Source organism: Chroicocephalus ridibundus, chromosome 2 (genome assembly GCF_963924245.1).
Source record: "Chroicocephalus ridibundus chromosome 2, bChrRid1.1, whole genome shotgun sequence".
In the NCBI taxonomy this organism is placed as follows: Eukaryota; Metazoa; Chordata; class Aves; order Charadriiformes; family Laridae; genus Chroicocephalus; species Chroicocephalus ridibundus.
This window is the reverse complement of record NC_086285.1, coordinates 113,572,322-113,583,626: the sequence shown is the minus strand read 5'-3', so window position 1 is coordinate 113,583,626 and position 11,305 is coordinate 113,572,322.

The window sequence follows — 11,305 nt, the reverse complement described above, 5'->3', positions numbered from 1 at the left end:
ATCTATGTAGAGATCTTGGCCTGTCAGTGACTGTTATTCCTTGGAGTAAGCATGACAAAGGATTGTGGTAGCAGGGTAACAGAGTTTCATGAGCCTGGCAAGTAAAAGCAGTGCTGGAGCTCAGTACTCAGCCTCTAATGGTATGCAGCCATTTGCTTACCTACAGAATAGGAGGAAAAGCAAGCTACGAAGACCTAATGTTGAGGTCCTCACTTGGCCAGGTTTTAAAGTTTTCCGACAACACTTCAGGTTTCAAAACATAAAAACCATGTAGAAAAGAACATTTATAAATTATTAAGTGGTCTGAAGTCTTATGAATGCTTTCAGATGTTATGGGAGTCATTAGCATGTTACAATGATAAAGAAAATGTCTAGGTGATCTTCTGGTAATAGGGGACTTAAAACTGATGGCAATATGTTCCTATTATTTAGTTTGTTTCAAAATTTTATTATGTGGAGCTGCACATCCCTAGAATTTTACATGCAAATTGGTGCCTCTTAATTCTTCCTCCCATATGAACCAAAGCATTAACCAGGCCACATTTTCAATAAGTGGAGCTCCCTATGCGTACATCTGTGCTTACATGTGCAAATCCCAAAGCTGTGCTTGCAGCTGAATGTTTTGATATCTGTTATTTGCATGAAAGATGTTGTCACTAAGGGTGAAAACATAAGTATGTTTTGTATCAAATTATAGACCTCAGTTTCCTGGAAAGATTTGAGCATATCAATTAATATAAATATGAATAATATATCTACTGATATGCTATCTCCTTTTGGCCTCGTTCAAGTGGGAGAAGTTGGCTCCATATTTGGGAAACTACTTATCATTTTGATGGTAAGACACCCGAACATCATCTGCGGGCCCAAAACATTGTGGTGTCATTGCGCGCCCCGAATCACCAAAGGTATGTTGGATTGCTTCAGGCAGCATTTATTGCAGGGACCCTCCAGCTAAAGTGGAATTGGCCCATAAATTCTCAGCCAGACATTATTGTTGGCAGAGCAGAGTAAAGAAGTGCACGCTTTTCTCAAAGAACTGCTGTGAATTATCCTCCTGGTCACAAGGCAGCAAGAGGAAAAGAATATGCTTTGCAAATAGGCATATATTTGAAGCACAGCACTTCCTTAAGTGGGCAAGTTTATATACCAGCTTACGCTTTGCTCAAAGTTCTTCCAGAGCATAAAATCTCTTGCCAGAACTCTGCAGGGTCAGAGCAATGTGCACACATTTTTCTTTAAAGTTATGAAGTTTGGTCATAATAGTCAGTGATATACCTAGCTCTTTCCTAGGACACTAATTTCCCAGAGCTTCTTTTATAGTCAGTTCCTTTACACAACATTTCAGCTGTTCTGGATTGTAGAAAAAGTTATCTCGTTGGCTGTAGGATGAGCAAAAGGAGGTTAATTTCCCTGGCTAAATTTAATCCGTGTGAATAACCCTTAATTTTTACAGTAGTTTTTTCTAACATTTTTCATTCAAAATAATGCAAATTATTCTGACAAAGAAGGGAGCCACAGTATCAGGTGAAGAATATCTGGTGCTTGCTCCATTTTATCTTGCGTATTGTCATCAGAGGATAGTTTTATCAGCACGTTATCACCCTAGTCTCTATTCTCCTCCTGTCTTATGCTTCTGTAGCTTGGAAATACTCCACGTTGTCTACTGCAGGTACGTGTTCCCACCTTTTACCAGTCTTTCTGAAAAGCAGAGCAATGGACAGTCTCAACCAGCTGGAAGGAGGCCCTTCTCAGTGCGCCTCCCCAAGCTGAAGAGCCCACTGCCGTTTACTGATTGGGTGCTAAAACAATGTCTCCCTTCTGACATTTAAAATGCTTTGGGAGTTTTGGAGTTGATGTGCCTTCTTCAGAACACCAGCATTGTTCACAAGTTTTTGTTTTGTTAAGTTTCGTGCTTTGGTGATATATTCTTGAGAAGGAAAAGACCTAACTCCCCACAGCTCAAAACTTAAATTCTTTGTAGTAGTTAACTTAGTAGCTATCAAATGAAAACATACATGTATACAATAAATGGCATACTACACAACAGAATTATCTACTCCACCATGTTTTATTTAATAAGAACATACAAATAATATCTCTGATACATGCCTAGAGACTTTATGCTACCATAGTTAAAGTGGAAATACCTTATTACCAATAGTTTAAAATGGGTTTATCCAATGCCATGATGAACCCAAAAGTAGAAATCACTGAAGAAAATCACAGATTAATGCAAACAGAATTTTTGCATAGTACCAGCTGCCAGAGACTCTATTTAATGTAGTTCAGATTAAAATAAGTAGCCCTCCATTGTTTAACTAGGACATTTACAAGTTTATAGAAACTGAATTTTCTTCCTATAATATAAACAGCACATACATAATAGAATAGCATGAAATTAGAATAATTAAGGATGGTGGGGCATAATTCATACACTTACTGTGAGTAGTCTTCTCAAATTCATGTTGATGGACCCTTTGCGGGTTTTTTGGTAAAAATTTGCATGCTCATATAACAAACCTGGTGGTGCCTGCCACCTGATTGCCCATCTCATGAAAAATGCAACTACCCAAATATCACTGAAGTCGGCTCTATCAACCTAGTATATTTTGATTCTATAGGTATTTATATAGGGCTGGTTCTTTCTCTACACCTCTGAAGCGTAATGGCTCATATTTACTTAGGAAACAGCAGTAGTTGGAGAAGTTGTTACCTCATAGCTAAGTAAAGCGGGTGCTCGTTCCCCACTGTAGGTACGCACAGCTCCAGTTAAACTAATGCCGAAGACGGTTTCAGCGAAAGCACCAGCTCAGATCTTGTCTGAATGTGGCGTCTTGCCCAGCAGCCCGCAGACCCGAGCAATGGACACAAACGTCCACTGGGTGGCACTAAATAACAAGACTGTGGAGCGGTGCTCCCCTGCCTGGTATCGGCAGTGGAACCAGCCGTGCTTAGCGGAGAGGTTAGAGGATGCGACCCGCATAGTTGAGCATATTCCCCGGAATATTCTGAATTTTAGCTGTATGTTTTCTATCAAGTTGGCCTTTAAAATTCACAGGTGCAGCACTGTACTGCTTTTGTTGCAATGCAAAAGAATCACTGGATGGAGACAGAAGCTGCGACAAAGCAAGATACTGCCTCTAAGAGAAATTAGCAGTTTGCTCAGAGTGACTGTTCATCTCTTAGATTAAAGCCTGCTCTTTACTTCATCCTTTTGTTTCGTGATAACAAGTCAGACTAAATTGATCAGCCAAACCTTCACAGAGAAGCTCTAATGTAGTTGTTGATTAAACCTTGTTTTAAATACAGTGTTCACCATAAAGAGACAAAGAAAGGCAAGGCTTGTAAGAAGAATAATATCTGTTAACAGATAATAGTGCAGTCTCACAAATGTCAACCTTTCAAGCATATGCACATTCTTCAGGACTTAAACCTAGTCTTTTAACAAACACTAACCTTAAGGCTTTAAAAATTTTCCCTCTTGAGTTGTTTGAAGTAAACTGAACATCTGAAAAAATCCTCACTGGGACTTAGTGTTTATGATTTTGCCTCTTAAAATGTGGTATCAGCATAGGGCTCTGTTTTGCACTTGTATGTTAAAAAACATCGTATATGAACATGGAAATGGTTGCAGGAGGTCACACTGAAGATCCGTTCAGTCCAGCAGTGGCCAATAGTAGAGCATGGGGCACATTGCAATAGGGCAAACAAATACTGATGGCAAATTCTTCCTGCTCCTAACAGCCTGTGCTTAATAGCCTTCGGTGTTAATTTGGTTTTGTTTTGTTTTGTTTTTAATGTATTTGTCTTATTTGCATTTTCTCAACATGCATACGGTTTGGCATTGATCACTCTGCATGGCCCTAAGTTCCACATGTAAGTATGCATTGCTTGAAAAGGTATCTCTCTTTTGTTTATTTTGAACCAAGAGTATTGCTGGATGCAAGTATGATGCTGCAGTAATACACGCAAGGGGAGAACTTTTACGCTTTTGAATCAGATAGGAGGGCTGCCTAACCAGACTTACATATGCTACTGGCACCGTATATGATAAAAGGACCCGAAATTATATTTCATATCTTCTCTAAAGTCAGGAGATTACAGCAGCTGTAACGCTCAGCTATAAAGACTAAGACCTTTAGAACCAAACTAGCATAATGTTTATCCAGGCATAAAAATACTGTGAGGATAAAGCTCGTTATCTCAGGCCTTTCCAGATTGAGGAAGTGTGATATTCATCATGACATATGGGAAGTACAGTGATATAAAGCGCCGAGGTGAGATTCTGGGCTGTGCTTGAATCATCCTACGAGATCTTTAGATGTTAAGATAGTTTTACACCTACCCAGTTCTGCGGGTGTCTGTGACTGAGGGGCTCTGCCTGTAACTTAGGCTGTTTAAATTTCTCTGGGACACTCAGGGGGTCACAACACTGCCTCATATCATGTTCTGCTAAAACCTTTTCTATGACACAAAATACACGTCGTATCTTTAAACACAGCAAAAGGTTCAGTTTCTTTAAATTGACTGTAGGTTAAGTCCATCAAGGTCTGTGGTTCCTCCTTTCAACAGTTTAGATCTTAGTGTATTGCTTCCTCTAGAAGTCAGACCAGGGTAATTATGGGGAAAATTGCTCTCTTAAAAGGATGGGGAAAAGAACTTTGCCTTGGAAAACAGTCTAAAGATTGATGGTTGAAAGATTTTATACAGAAAAGACAATAAAAATCTCAATATAATGAGCTAGAAGTTTCCTACAATTATTCATAAGTGGCATTTTTCACAAGCAAAACTCGGGTCTGGGCATTTTCCAGTCCTAAGGTCAGCCAGAAAGCTAGGTGCAGACCTGGAGTTTAAAAGCATTTCCTAATTTTGAACTAATCTGTAAACAAAACTAGCTGGACCAAATTCCTTCTAGCCAAACCTAAGTGAAGCCTGTTGAACTATGTCAACAGGAAAAAATTTGACCTATCTTGTTTGTAAAATGTTGCGCAAATATAACAAATAAATTGAGTAAACAGTTCCAGAAAGAGTGCAGCATCATCATTCAAAATATGTTCTAGGAGACATAAGGGTAGATAGTGAGCTGAAGACTTGCATCATGGAAAAAAGGCTAAATAAGGATTCAAATCTGCTCTAACACATTTAGCCTTCCTGCTCTTATTTCTTTCTCTAGTTTATTTAGGACAGAAGCAAAATCTACTTACCAATCAGATGGGACCAAATTCACCTCTGGTGTAATTTAGCTGGATTTAAGACCAAGACTGAATCAGTATTTTGATTACCAGAGCATGACAGACAGCAGGCATGGATGAAGTGCAGGATACAATTCTATCTGTAAACATTCAATATCCAAACACCATGAGAATACTCAGTGTCTAATGCATGGATTAAAAGTACTCCACTGTCTACATGCACAGGAGACCTGTTCCATTGGATTCACAGATAGCCTGTTCCTCTCCTCAGCTTCTGTGTGGTATTACTTCTCCCGGCAGGAGTTTCCATTCAGGCCCTGCAAAGCCTGGTAAACTGCTCTGGGTAGCAGAAACTGCTTTTTGACAAGTGTTACAGCTGGGACCTGGGAACCACCATAATGGGAGAGTTTTGAGATGATAAGCCAGTCAATAATTCAAGCAGGGGTCTATTTATGCTCAGCTTTTAGGCAATCCGTCTGTTAACAAGCAAGAATCAAGTATTAATTAAGCATAGAGACCTAAACATGAAGCCTTATGTCTGCAATACTGCGAGACTGATGCTGCATTGCAGCTCCTGATGGCTACATCATGTGATGATTCTTAGCCACCACAGCTGTGGTGGCTGAGTTTGAGGGCTCTCTGGCAGGGGAAGCCACAACCAAAGGGGGCATATTCTCCCTTCCCCAAGCTCCACTATGTCTCATTCATTTACATACAGCTTTCCTGTGGATCAAGACCAGTCTGGTCCAAAGCTTTACCTCCTCTTTCCCTAGGTCAGAAATAGTCTGTTCTGGCTTGTCAGACAGATTTTACACTCTTCTGTGCTCTGCCCCAGTCCAGCCTCTTCAGGTGGGCACTACCTGTTTGCAGACTGCATGCTGGCCATCTGATTCCTTCAAGTTTTTGCAGACTGTACAGTTATCTTAGCTCTACTATTTTTGTGCAACTATGCCAAGCAAACAGATATTACACAATATTTCACTTCCTACCCTAAATCAAACTGTTCTTGTGGTATCTCTGGGTGCAAGGCAAACAGGATGCCTCATGTTTCTGCTTTAACTCAAGCAGGCTTGTAGTATATCTGGGTACAATGCAAACAAAATATATTTCACAAATAGGTCTTCTCGCTGCAAAACTGTCCCTGCTGTCCCTTGCTTCCTGTCATTCTGGAGGCAAAGTAGCTGATCCCGCAACTGAGTACAGCATGATTTTCCTTCGTTTGTCAAATCACCTTTTACTCAGCATGGAGTTAGAGTCACCTGAGAACAGCCTCCATTCCTCTACCTGAGCCACTAAAAGCTGCATTCTCATCATCAGGTAGAAGCAAAAGATAAATTTGTATTTAAATGTTGTTTCTTTTTCAAAAAGAGAATGGGTTATTCATGTGCTTAAATGTAAGATTATAGTTGTACACTTCTCTGACTTACAACTTGGTAGCAGTAAGGATTACTTGTGTAATGGGGGCTAGATATAAATACTAGACAGAATTTATAATCTCTTGTTCTTCAACTGTGAACCACAGCAGATGGCTTCAGTCTATGCAGATGAAGAACAAAGTAACACATTTTGTATTTCCAGAGTAAATAGGAATAACTTAACACCAATTACAGTTAGATCATCCAAAATAGGAAAGACAGCATTCTAAACGCTGAACATCTACTGATCTGAGCAGATTTTGAGATTATAAATATTACATTTGTCAGTTTAGAATCATCCACATCACAGATCGATGAGAAACCGTGAGAGAGAAGAATGAATCTGCAATAGGAACTGGGATTTGGTTCCCTTTTCCCTTACATCACTCTTCCACTCAAGCTTTTACAGTAATTTCCAATATAGCTCTTTTTCTGCAAGGATCCATGTTAGAATTAGTTTTGTCACTGGAACAGTTCCTCTGAGTAAAGCCTCTCTTACATCCTATCCTTGTCTCCAGGAGGTTAAATCAAAGCATTAAACAGGAGAGGACAGAAGTACTTATGGGACAGATGGGGAAGCACAAGGAAATGACATAACATTATTCATCAGCATGACTAGTATCAGTTCCAGCACTTTTAACTGTTGTCATGGGTTTTTTAGATATCAAAGCAAACAAGAACTTTAACAAGGAATTGAAAGGTTATTTTAGATATTCATACATATAAGAAATTTCTCCCCAGTGGGCAGCCCAGGGAAAGCATGAAACAAGTGGGCAATGCAGATTAGCATCATAGTGTAATAGAAGAGGAGATTTTCCATAGAACTGCCGTCTTGATGGCACCAGACCTGCACGTGGGCCTGCCCAGGAGCTCCCACGTGTTTGTTTTTGGTGCATAGCTCACCATCTTGCAGGCCAGATGGCTGAATTCATGCCAAACATGAGCTGGCAATTCCAAGCCAAGCAATCTCTTGTCACTCTGTATGAGGACAATGTCCAGGATGGAGAGAGCATTCTTCTGTACAACAGCACCTGCAGTGGAAACAGGCATTTCTGTTGATCAAGTAGTGCCAATGTATGCCCTTGTTTACCCTTGAGGAGTGTCAGTTAGCTGTGTAGTGTGGATTGGACCGTGGATTTTGTCAGGCAGGGTCTATGCTGCAAGATGATACCTGGTGTGTTTGTTGGTCCCGTAGTTCCTGTTGTCACTCAGTTTCTGACACAGAAATAGCTGTTGTACAATTGAATCAAAATAATTATGGGGATTGAATACAAGAAATAAAAAATGTTACTAAGGCAACTTTATCAGGAGGGAGAGGCCTTGAAAGTGAAAACAAGCTTTTGGAGAATAAAGAAAAGTCAGAACTTTCAACAAATTTGGGGAAACAGTATTTGCAGTAATGTTCTGAATGGTGAATATGAATAGGGAAAGATTGAAATCACTAGGACATTTACTTGGGAGAGAGAAAAGAATGTGACAGTTACTAAAATAAATAATAGACTTAGGTGTCAGCAAAGTACAAAGGCAGAAGCTAAAATAAAGTGGGTTTTTTGATGAAACCCCAGATAGCAGTTGTAAACTGCTACGTATGCTGAGAGATGAAAAGAGAAAGGATGATGAGACAATAAACAGGAAAGGCAGGTGAGTTCAAGGGCACTATTTTGATTAAGATGGGAGAGGTTAAATCATGCCTGGATCTGTGAAGAGGATAAACCAAAGAAGAGTGAGGAGAAGACCGAAGATTATTAAAGATAGTGTGATGAGTGGGCATCAGGAACTAAAAGAGGATGAAATTACGTCCTTAGGAATATGGCCAGAAGAGGACAACAAATGAGAAATTTGAAACCTCAGAGTCTATGGTGGCAGGAATAGCAAGTTACATATGAGTAAGGGCGTATATGGTTTTGGATCTGGTAAACAGCTCCTCTGTCTCCTGTTCCAGTGTGGCGATCATGAATCATTGTTTCAGCTTTGGTGGTGAACTGGCCCAGACTCTGGCACAGCCACACTGTTGGCAGCCAGGCTTGGTGCTGGGTCCTGGAAAGGTGTGAGTGTGCAGGGGACACAGCCGTGGGAGGCTCTCCTGTTGCAAGAAGGACCTGTGCACCAGGATGCTCCTGTCAACTTAGCAACAATTTGTTTCACCACAGGTATCAAAGTGTGGAACAGCTGGATCCTAATAATCCACAAAGGTATCAAATCAACTTGTCTGTTCCCAACAGACTTAATTACTCTCAAAGCTTTAGATGTAAGACAAATGTAATTCCTGTGCTTATAATTATTATCCACAGAGCTTTGGAGGTAGCTCTGACTAGGTCTGCATGTTTTGATTTACATTAGGTAAAACCGACTGCTGCCCTGGGGACCCACTTTGATGCAAGGGAAAGGCTGATATGACCTGGTGATAGCAAGAGCTATGACAACAGAAGCATTAAGTTCTGGAAGGACCATCCAAGGTGAAGAGATCAAAGATTAAAGAAAAAAAAAAAACAAAAGCACAGCTTCTGGTCATCCAGGATGGTGCCAATCTAATAGCGGGGGGGGGGAGAGTAAAAAAAAAAAAGTTACTGAAGTATAGTATACTTGTTATAATAAACAGGATAATAGACAAGGATGGCAGAAACTTATTTGTGCCCTAGGATACCTGACAGGGTGAGAAGTATTTGTTTTCAGACAAGATACTAACACATTAGAAAGACAGTGTCCTAAAAGTCTCACTAGGCAAAGTAAAAATATCCCTTTAAACTGCATAATAAAAACTGCATAACAGTAATTTGACCAGAAGTCAATTTCATTCCTGCTAGAATTTTGTTGCCTCTAGGGAAGAAATGAAGATGTTGTCTCCTTTCATGCACACATTCATTGTGTTGCTTTTTTTTGTTACTACTTTTTTTTGCAACCTCAACCCCAAGAGGTTTAATGCATTTTCATTTCTTTTTAAGTAGGTCACTGGTTTTCCTTTTCTGCACTGCCCTCATTCTAAAGCAACTTGTAGTCTAAACCTTTATTTATTCGCCTTAAAATGGAAAAAAAAAAAAAAAGAAAGAAAAAAATCTCTGCAGAAATTTCAAATCTACTTTAGCAATTCTACTGTATTCCACTTTAACCTCACCCACTCAATACCCACCAGGCTGTTCTCAAGTTCTTGCCTCTCCATCTGCTAGTCCTTCACAGATAAGGATTCAGGGAGGAAGGGATCCCAGAAAGATGAAAGCTGCATACTGCAGAAAAGAGGAAACTTGTTCTTAGAACGAGTATGACAAGGCAATGCAACTTGTTACTAAAGCTGTGACCATTCCGGTCATGCACAATCTCTGTAAAAAGACAGTAGTAACACACTGACCAACAGGAGCTTAAAGGAAAACAGCCTAAAACTCCATCCCACTATGTCCTTCCTGCATCTATCTCCATTGAAAATTACAGTTATCTCTTCTCCCACCACCCACAAGACCTGCAGAACTTGGTAATACAATAACTCACAAAATGACCAAAAAAAAAAAATTACCTCGCTGCAGTGAGGGTAGTAACTGTGTCAGAGGGGTTTCATCTCTAATTGCTTGCCTGAAAGGTGGAGAGAGTACATTGGTAAATTTTTTGCTTGGGATGCTAGAAGCTGCAACACCTCTGGTTGCATTTGGTCAGCACCCTGAAGCCCAGCTTATGAATCAAGGGCCATACCACAGGGACAGCTGTGTTACTTGGAGGTTGTGAAAGGAAGCAGAGCAACATTCTGGCTCCCATCGCTGCCAGCACAAGATGTGAGGTTCACAGGCACTGTGGGAGGAAGACATAAATAATAAATGAGCTAAATAATGAAGACTAGCTGTACCTAATTATAGTTCTAGCTGCCCTTTTGAATAAAGAAAGTTCAAAGCTGCTGAAAAAAGATGCTGATCCCTTTTTTGAATGGTGTTTGAACTTCACGGATGATTAACATGAGAAAGTCAGGAGATGCCAATGGAAGTCACACCAGCCTTTCATAGCCTTGCTGAAGAGAGAAGCAGTGTCTCTTACAGCAGTTTATTTACACATCAAAACATTCTTAAGCTTAAATTAATGTTTAGCCTGACTACAGGAGCAATGTAAGAGGTAAAATTAAATTGTGTAAACTATTTGGAAGCTGTTCTTCTTTATAGCTTTTGGTACCTGACTTGGGAGACTAACTTAGGAAGTAGCTCTTCAGGCTCTGTACATAGTCCGGAGAAAGTCAGTTAACTACAGGAGGAGTGCAAGTTCCTAGCCTGGGCATTTAAGTGCCTAATGCTAAGTGTGTGAATGCATTTAGCTCCTCATCCCTCTCTATTAATAGTTTAATTGAGAAGAATTTGTTCCTAGTGCCCTTCCCATGCTGCAAACCAGGGACTATGAATGCCTGATCACTGGGAACTGAATTTCTCTCAGACTAGGGGAAAAACATGGTCCACAGAATAGGATGCCAGGTTATAGGTCAGTGGACTTGTGTTCTTTTCCAGCTCTTGGTGACTTCTTGTGACTGACCGGGGGTCAGTACATACTTGCCTCGCATTTTCATATCTGTAAAATAAATATAATAATTCCTAATCATATTCTAAAAGAGGTCTTAATCTTTGGATGAAAGTCTTAATTATATACCAACTACAATTATTTCATTCCCAGCAAAAATATCTATCTGTATAGGCAAATTTAAGTTATTGTTACATATTTCTAAATAATGTG